Genomic DNA, 9,851 nt, shown 5'->3' with positions numbered 1-9,851 from the left:
AACGCATCCGCTCGCGCGCACAGCTTGCTACGATCCCTACATGAATTTGTAGACTTTATAGTTATTCATGTAACGAGTTGCAAAAAGTTGATTTTTTCACCACGAGCCGTACATTTATCCAACGAAGCTTGCCGAGTTGGATAAATACGAAGAGTGTTGAAAAAATCGAGTTTTGCAACGAATTACATACAAAGTTTTATGCATTGTTTTTTTCATTATACAACTCAATTCAGCTACATAATGAACCAGTGCGTAAAAATTGGTCAATGAGTTACATAAAATAATGAATTCTTCATTGCACGAAGAAAAGTTTTGCCAGCTCTCAGGTCACATTGACAGAAAATGCAGGAGTGAAAAGAGGACAAAACCAAGGCCGTCTTTGTCTTGCTCATCCAGAACTGTCAATGTGACCTGAGAATTGTCAGAATGGACCATTGAAATAACTGAAACGGCCGCTATGAAATGAACAGATAGCGCTACCGTAGTCTTGTGTGTTTGACGTAACTCAACTGCTGTCACAATGTAAAAGCCTAAAAGGCGTTAGGCGAGGTGCAAGAAAAACTTCGAACATGATTGGTCGGTGCTTAGATAGACGGGAATTAGATTAAAATAAACCCAACCTGAAATGTTCTAGAGCAAAAGAGTTGGCAAAAAATATACTTCGAATGAGTGTAATCAGTTTCGTACCTTTTAATTCCGCCCTATTTTGCTTATCCTTTGACAGATACGCGTATTTCGATTACCACATGTAATCTTCTTCAGTGTCAGTTATCCATTATCCATTGGCGCCACCATCTAACTTCTTTGTTTTACGTCCTAGAGACTTGGCGTCTTCGGCAAAGTTGTTCATTTTGGCAAAATAAACAACTCTTTCTAAGACGTCAAAATTCCACTGCCTACTGTTTTCGAGTTATATGAAAAATAAAAAAAAATCAATGAAAAAACAGTTTTTAAGCTTATTTTGATATTTTTATTGATTGATTGATTTGTCTTTATTTAAGAGACTTTCAGCCCTTCGTGATATTTTTACTAGAAATCATGTGAGTTTAATTTTTTTCCTAATGCAAATGTATCAAACCAAACACATTGTACATACTGGAATACGTTGACTATTAACATTAAAAATAAAAAATAAAAATACAAAATTGAACATTTGTAAACTTCAAGCCTTAATATCTCACACAGCGCAAAAAATCGCAACTTCAAATTTTCAGCAAATACGAAGCAATACTAGGTGAACATACTGGCAAAAATTTAGAGAGGTATTTTTGAGATAATAGCTTTTTAGTAACAGTATAAATTTAAGTAATGCCAGCATGTAACATTTTACTGCTACACATGAGAGAGTTTATGTCTTCGAAAAAGTTGTTCATTTTGACTAAATAAACAACTATTTCTTAGACGTCAAAATTCCACGGCCTGCTGTTTTCGAATTATTGCATATAAACTAGATTATATTGATAAGAATTGACAATAAAACACATTTTGATGCAATAACGTGAACTATTTTTTTTTTGTTTTTACTTTTACGATACATCGTAGGCCATGAACATGTCAGTTTCGTGGAGCTTCAGTTTCACAATCTTTGATCAACGTCCTTTCCATCCTGGAACAGATCCACGAGCTTTCGACAAGATATTTCGCGCTCTAAAATTTAAAATAATTGACAAAATAGGTTAAGCTTAAAACATTTTGGAAATGACATGTAACAAATTAAAAGTTATCTTGACTCATGCTAACAATAGTAAACTGACTTTTTCATGACCTACAAAAGTAAAAACAATAAAAAAAGTACATACTATTGCATCAAAATACGTTTTATTGTCAATTTTTTCGATAACATCTAGTTTATATGCAATAATTCAAAAACAGTAGACAATGGAATTTTGACGTCTAAGAAATAGTTGTAAACTTTCTAATGTGTAACAGTAAAATGTTACATGGTGGCACTTGGTTACTAATAAGCTATTATCTAAATTTATTATTTTTAATTATAATGATTTTTCATTTATAATGATAATATTCAACATATCCAATACAATATGTTTGGTTCGACACATTAGCATTAAAAAAAAATAATCTCACATGGTTTCTAGTAGAATATCAAAATAGGCTAATAACTGATTTTGTCATGGATTATTTTTCATTTTTTCAAATAACTCGAAAATAGTAGGCTGTGGAATTTTGACGTTTTAGAAAGAGTTGTTTATTTTGCCAAAATGAACAACTTTGCCGAAGACGCCAAGTCTCTAGGACGTAAAACAAAGAAGTTAGATGGTGGCGCCACCTATGCGGGCGACTTGCGAACTACTACGTTCTTAGCAATAGATGCTCCTGCTGATGTCAAACAACTTTGTCCATGTGTCGGATATGCTTCGTTTTGGAGTAATTAATTTAGTTCCGCTAGATTGCGATTCTGGCCCTTAGTGCCATGGGAAACCATGGTTACCACACCACAAACGCATCTTGAATACATTTGGTATTCTCTCACATCAACTGGTTCGATAGCCGAGTGACCAGCATACAAGCCTTCCCAAGCAACACACATGGTTACAAAACAGTGACGGCAGCGTATGTAAGGGTTGCACAGAAGACACTGTGACTTACTGCGCAAACCTTACATACGCTGCCGTCACTGTTTTGTAACCATGTGTGTTGCTTGGGTAATGATCATCATCTTCTTCTTCTTCTTTATGGCTCGACGTCCCCACTGGGACTTGGCCTGCCTCGCTTCAACTTAGTGTTCTTTGAGCACTTCCACAGTTATTAATTGAAGGGCTTTCTATGCCTGCCATTGCATGAATTTGTATATTGTGAGGCAAGTTCAATGATACACTATGCCCAGGGAGTCGAGAAAATTTTCCCGACCGGAACGGGAATCGAACTCGCCGTCTCCGGATTGGTGATCCTTAGCCTCAATCACTAGGCTAACTTGAGACCCTGGGTAATGATCATAGGGTTCTTGGATCGAGATCGAAAAATGTTTGGAGAATTTCTTTGCAAATAACGCAAACACTAAAAAGTTTGAATTTTAATTGAACTTTAACCATAAGCAGCAGTGTGAGGATGCGGCATGAAGACAGCTCTAAGCACAAAACTATTTTAGTATGAAAATGATAGCCTGAAAGTTTTTACGGTTTTTTGCCAGTTTTGTTTCCCAAAGGGTATTATATTGAAGTTTTCTCAAGGATAGACAGACGTATTACTCAAATTTCGGATTCGCTATAGTGGTTTCGCAGCACGGTGTTACGAACACTAATACAAATCTACTGGTTGAAAATACGCCCATTTGATTTCGCCGAGAACAGCTGATTTTTGATTACTATTTCAACCAGTAACTCAACTAGTGTTCGTGTAAAACTGTAATGCAACGTGTACGTACACGGAAGCAGAAACCACTATGATCAGAATACAGTAGTGGTTCAATAAAGGCAAACACTTTGACTGAAATGCTTTTTTACTGCATATTTGACAAATGCAACAACTTTGCAGTTAACACATCACTGTTTGCATTTTGCATTCAAGATCTTTGAATTTGTTAAGTAACTACTACGAGATCAAACACGATGAAATCGGAACCTTACAAATGTACGAAACATAACCACATACGCTAAGAAGCAGGCTTTGTCCCAATGGACTACCCGCTTTGCGCGCAGCCACAGTTGATCAGCAGAAGTAAATCAATTTAATTTTGTATGGCGAAATGCATCTAAACTTGAATTACTTGAAATACAAAGCTTTTCCCGAAAAAATATTTGGTAGGCTTAATAGTGGTCACCATTGTGCACAACCACTACTAAATATTTTTTCGAATAATGTGTTCCACTTTGAAGAATTTGCCTTTAGATGGTATTCGCCATACAATATTTTTGCGATTTACTTTTAGCGATTTTTCGCGCATAGAAGCTAGCGCCACATTGGTCGATGCGGAGAGTAGGAAAACAGCCGATGTAGTTAATTCATTGGGACATAACGCCAATAATAATAGGAAGAAGGCATAATCTCTTATCATACACTGAAAAAAGTTTTCACATTGTTTCTATCTGATTTTCACATGGATTGTTTTTTCATACGCGTGTTCATTAAATGATATGGAAATAACACTTAGATTTTGCGAAGCTATGTGGTTTTGCAATAAAAGCTGTGTGATTTCCTTATATTTTCAATGTATCGTATTGATTTCATGTGATATTTCCGAAGAAATTTTCATTGGAAAATCCAATAACAGTTATATAGGGAAACTAACGTATTCTCGGCAGTTTTGTTCTCTTCGTCATGGTTTTTTTTTTTTTTGGAAACCTGTAGGTCTTAGAGTTGGCCTCAAATCCTTCCCAACCAAGCCCGAGTTATATGCCCAAATTTCAGGCAATGCGGCCCACAAAAACCCCCCATGACGAAAAGAAAAATCCTACCGATAACACCCATCGTCACCCTATACCCAATCTGGATATGTGATTTATTTTTTCAGTGTATAGTAGACATTCGCTTGGTGCAAACTAGAACGGGCCACATTTGTATGTGAAAAAAATCAAAATTCACGGAGCACGGAGATCGATTTGGCTCAGAATTGAAATAATGGTAGTTGATACCCTAAGGAACAACTTCGTAGAAGACCATATCATGATAAAACTTAATTTAGTTGCGGTTTCAGCTAACGATAGCAGGATGAAGACATCTTCTCCCGTTTACTCTCGGTTGTTACATGCAGCACGTGTTTGTCGTTTGAAACATTAGAATAACCAGCCACAGAAATCCAATGTCGCGACTGTTCGTGTGACTAACATCTAGTTTGCCTCGCCCGTCAGTAGCGGTACTATAAGTGTCAAATGAATTTTGTTTACCAAAACAAAAGGTCCTCTACAAGATGGGCACTTAAAAACAATCAATTATTACAACTAAAGTTATGAAAATAATTAAATAGGAAAACTGAGTACAGCGCCATTGGCGTTCTAGTGTATTTCTATTTTTGAAACTTGCACACTACATCATAGGCGGCTATGTTGTCCTTCATTTCCATTGCTCATGCACGTGGATGGGTATCGAGATAATGAAGAATGATATGGCTTACTATGATGTAGCGTGCAAGCTTCGACCGACAAACACGTGCTGAATGTAAAAGTCCCATTACCCATGACAAATATTTGGTCAAACAAGCAAGACAAAAGCCCAACACAACATGAATCATGGCAACCTTGGATGAATTTCGGACTACAATTACAAATATTTGTCATTACGACAAACAGTCTAATGGCACCTTAACAACCGAGAGCAAAAGGGGGAAGATGTCCTCATCCTGCTATTGTTAGCTGAAACCGCAACTAAATTAAGTTTTATCATGATATGGTGTTCTACAAAGTTGTTCCTTATGGTATCAACTACCATTCATTCAATTCTGAGCCAAATATGATGGACTGAACATCCCATACAAACCTTCAACTAATTTACGCCAGCTCAGTTTTTAACCGATTGAGCTGAATCTTTAACAGATTGTTCTTCTCATTCAGAGGCACGATTCTAGAGGGTGCCCCGTGGAAATTTTCGATATTTTTGTATTTGGGCCAGTCTAGTACAAACGCTTCAGCTGCGAGGCATTTTAATTGAAAGATTGTTACTATTTTGCAGTTATCGCACCGCTATTCGTTAAAATAAAATTTCAAAAGTCGTACGATGTTTCTTCGCATGCACGATGTTTTCCAAAACATTTTTTTTATTTGACTGGCCATTTGGGCCATTCAGTGACAAATAGATGCTTGCACTTCAAAGTGTTCCTAGTGAAACATCTATGTACTTCTAGGTTTACAAAAGAATATACGTCTGTTTATCTTTGGTTGAAATAAACGCACAATTTTGTTAAACTAATAAATTGTTTAGAAATCACTATGATTTTGCCCGTCATAAAACCAAACCTAATCCATATTGCTGCAAATGCATCCATCCCTTTCGGACAATGACGAGTTCCATCGCGAAGAAGATTATGGCTTTTTTGATACCGCTAAAGGCATTTCGAGGCTGGTCCTCCCAGATAAAGAAAATAATCGAAAACAAATTAGTTCAACTTAAGGCATCGCAACTTAACCTACTAATAAATGAGACAACGTATCAAGAACGGCAAGTTCACATACATAAATGGTATGAATATTGAGCGCAGGCACATGGCTACTAAATTATTTCTAAGAAAAAATCGGCTTTATCTTAATGCAATTCTTCGATATTGGTACTTGCGTGTCATAAAAATAAGTTAAAGTGCGCGCGCTTGGAGCGAAGGGATCGCCTTGACTTTCGTCTCACCACGAAACGCTATCAATGTGTACAGAAACAAAAAGCTATTATGACGCTACTCGTCGCCATGTTTTTCTCAACCCCCTTCCCCGTTGAAACCCACACGTTAAAAAGTAAACTAATCGCAAAGATTTCGTTCGTTCAATAAATGAAAAGGATAATCATCAATCAAAGCCCTATACCTTGAATCGCATTTACGTAAAATTATCACAAATAATAGAAATCAGAGCAAAAAAAAAGTGGAGAGCGAAACGGATTTAGAAAAGCCGACCGCGAGCGGAAAGGAATAAATTAGATGAATGCGAAAAGAAGAAAACACTACTCGAAAAAAAAACAATAGTTATCGATCATTATGAGTATCTAGTCGTGAAAATGTGATGAATGTGTAAAATACTAATAGAAGCAGACACTTAACGAGCATGAACCCGAGAAGGCGAGAAGCTGCGAAGCTGTGCAGAATTTGAAACCGTACATGGCGAAATCAATTTAGTGAAAGGGTAAAAGAAGCAAAATAAGAAAAAAAAACTAGCATTTAGCACACGAAAATTATATAAAAAGTCTAATAAAATATCGATCATCAAAAGAAAAGGAGAAAAAAAACACAAGCAAAAATAATATAGTGGAGGTGAAAATGAACAAGTACATAAAGTAAAACGCTACATGTAATTGCCAAAAACAGAACACTCATTCAGAGAGAAAGAGAGCAAATAAATTCGCATAAAAATTGGAGAAAAATAAAAATAACTTTGTTTTATTCAAGTCAACACCATGAAAAATGCACGCTTGTGGTACACAGCGTGAGCGCGGTGTCGCTGGAGGTAGTCAAAGACGCGACTGCTCGAGGGTTAATTTGCATTACTTCGCAATTGTTTCCACTCTGTCCACCCATCGTGCTCTCTGCGCATCACGCTTTCTTGTGCCATCCGGATCAGTTGCAACCGCCAAATTCGCAGGGTTGTTGTCCGGCATTCTTCCAACATACGCCAAGCGTATACTCGCGGCTTAGGCCATTTTCTGAATACAGTAGACGTTCGCTCGGTACTCGGTGCAATGCTTTTTAACTGCAAGTCCGCTAAGTGCAACAAATTTGAAGTTATAAACAGTCAACAGCGATGCGATGTTTTTCGCATGCATTTTTGTTGCAATGCGATGTTTTTCAAATGCACATTGGCTGCATTCTGCAGGAACTGACAGTTCTTTGACGTCTGTCAGATGCTGCAGTTATCGAATTTTATTCGGTAAGTAAAATGTAAACAATAAACATGTTGCAGTTATCGAATGTCTACTGTACTGGGTTCACCGTAGAGTGCAGCGAACTCGTGGTGCATTCTTCGCCGCCACACACCGTTCTTCTGCACACCACCGAAGATCGCCCTCAGTATGCGTTGCTCGAAAACTCTGAGTGCTTTTAGGTCTTTCCCAAGCACGGTCCATGTCTGTGTGGTCGAGTCGACACTGCCGTATCGTGAAGTTGATGAACAGGTGAACCTGGTATTCGCAGCATTTTGGAGGATTTGCCGCACGTTGCAGATCTGGTCCGATGTCGATCGGCCGTCAACAAAGCCGGCTTGATAACTTCTCTCGAACTCATTCACTTTGCTGGAAGACGACGGAAGATGATCTGGGATAGCACTTTGTAGGCGTGTTTCAGAATTGTGGTCGCTCGGAAGTTCTCGTTTGTCACCTTTTTTAGATGGGTAAATGACCCCTTTCTTTTACTGCATTATGGAGCGGCTATTCGTAGGGCTTATGTTTAAAATATATGAAAAACATGTTAAACATATCATGAATATTTCTTATTCATGAATATTCTTTGTCTCCAAACTCCTTGAAATTCAATCCTACATATATCTATAATAGTTATTTATGCAATGAGAGTTGCAAAAAGATGATTTTTTCAGCACGAGTTGTACAAACACTACGTAGCGTTGGTGGATAAACACTACGAGTGCTGAAAAAATCGAGTTTTGCAACGATTCGCATACAAAATTTTATGCAATGTTTTTTTTTTTCATTATGCAACCCATTTGAGTTGCATAATGTTCATAATGCAACCCAAATGAATTGCATTATGAACTTTAAGCAACTCTTTTTCATTATGCAACTCATTTCAGTTGCATAATGAGTCAGTACGGAAAAGTAGGTCATTATTATACTGAAATGAGTCTGATAAAATTGAAATTATAATACTGAATTGCATAAAAGTTGTTTCGATATACGCGTACAGTGGTTCTATTGATATTATTTTTAAGGCCATATGTTTTGAAGATTTCCACAGCAGTTGTACTATTTTGAGTTCTACAGATCATCTAGGTCGTCCCAAAACTCCATGAAATGTATGTATAGGATCTACAAGCGAAACTTGTGTTCTACGAATGATTACAGACCAATGACCCTTCTAATAAGTAAATGGAGTATCGTATTGGACTGTAAAGATGGTACAGATATTCTAATAACTCCATGGAATGTAAGCCTTTGTATCTACAGTAAGGTGACCCACTTATGTGGAAAACAAAAATTTCAAAAAAATATCAAGTCTTATCTTCTAAATTAGTTGTTTTGGAGCTTCTGAGCTTAGTTCAAAATTTGAGCAAAATCGGTCAAGCCTAAGGTGGCGCTCAACAAGCTTGAATTTTATTTGGGAAAACGTGGCCAAATGTATGCAGAAATCTTATGTTTTCCAATGTTGCCACTAGGTTGCACTGTAAGCGTATACCAACAAACTTTGTCGAAGACCGGAAAGCGATCCGACGCCTGATAGTAAAGTTATACCCTAGGCACATATAGGGTTTTTCATTAACCCTAAAAGGGATACCTGGGGTCCATTGGACCCCAGGCACCTTTCAGAGCTCGTGTTTGATGGAACACACTCAGCGAGGTGACGAAACTGAGGCCATGAAGGTATCCCTTTTAGGGTTAATGTTTTGACTACTGTGATAATTTGAGAATCCACCGAATCATCATTTCCCAGCGACATTTCGCACTAATTAAACTTATTTTGTTTACACGGTGTGCATTCAACGCCCCTGTCATGAACTCAACCGAACTTGTGTATGCCAGCTGCAGCGAAGTCGTGTGCAAAATTCGACTGTGATGATAATGAATTTCGGCCGAGTCTAAACGGGTGCAAATGTCGCAATAAAGAGAGCACAAACTTTATTGTTGTTTTTCCAGTAGGGTGCATGTACCAATTATGGTACTACCTAAGGAAAACTATTTGTATAAAAATAACAAGAAGACCAACGAATGTTACCAATATGTTATTAGATAGCTGAGCTAGCATACTTTACAGGAAAAATATAGAATCGGATTTTTTTTTGTTTTTGTTTATGTGTATTTTAACTTAAAGCTAATTCTACACTTATATAGAATCGGAGCCAAAACTACTTATTAAAGCGTGTGCCTGCCAATGATAGGAACCCTGTACCAGTTATGACTACATGTGTTAGCTTCGGTTCCTTTTCGCACTATTTGCATGCATCATGCATTCCTTATGGGATTAGCCATAACTGGTACACTATGGCGAAAAAGGGTGCAAGGAAGCCGAAATTTTAAGGAAAATGATTTATTCC

The sequence above is a fragment of the Aedes albopictus genome, chromosome 2 (genome assembly GCF_035046485.1).
Source record: "Aedes albopictus strain Foshan chromosome 2, AalbF5, whole genome shotgun sequence".
In the NCBI taxonomy this organism is placed as follows: Eukaryota; Metazoa; Arthropoda; class Insecta; order Diptera; family Culicidae; genus Aedes; species Aedes albopictus.
Note: the sequence above shows the minus strand (reverse complement) of the source record.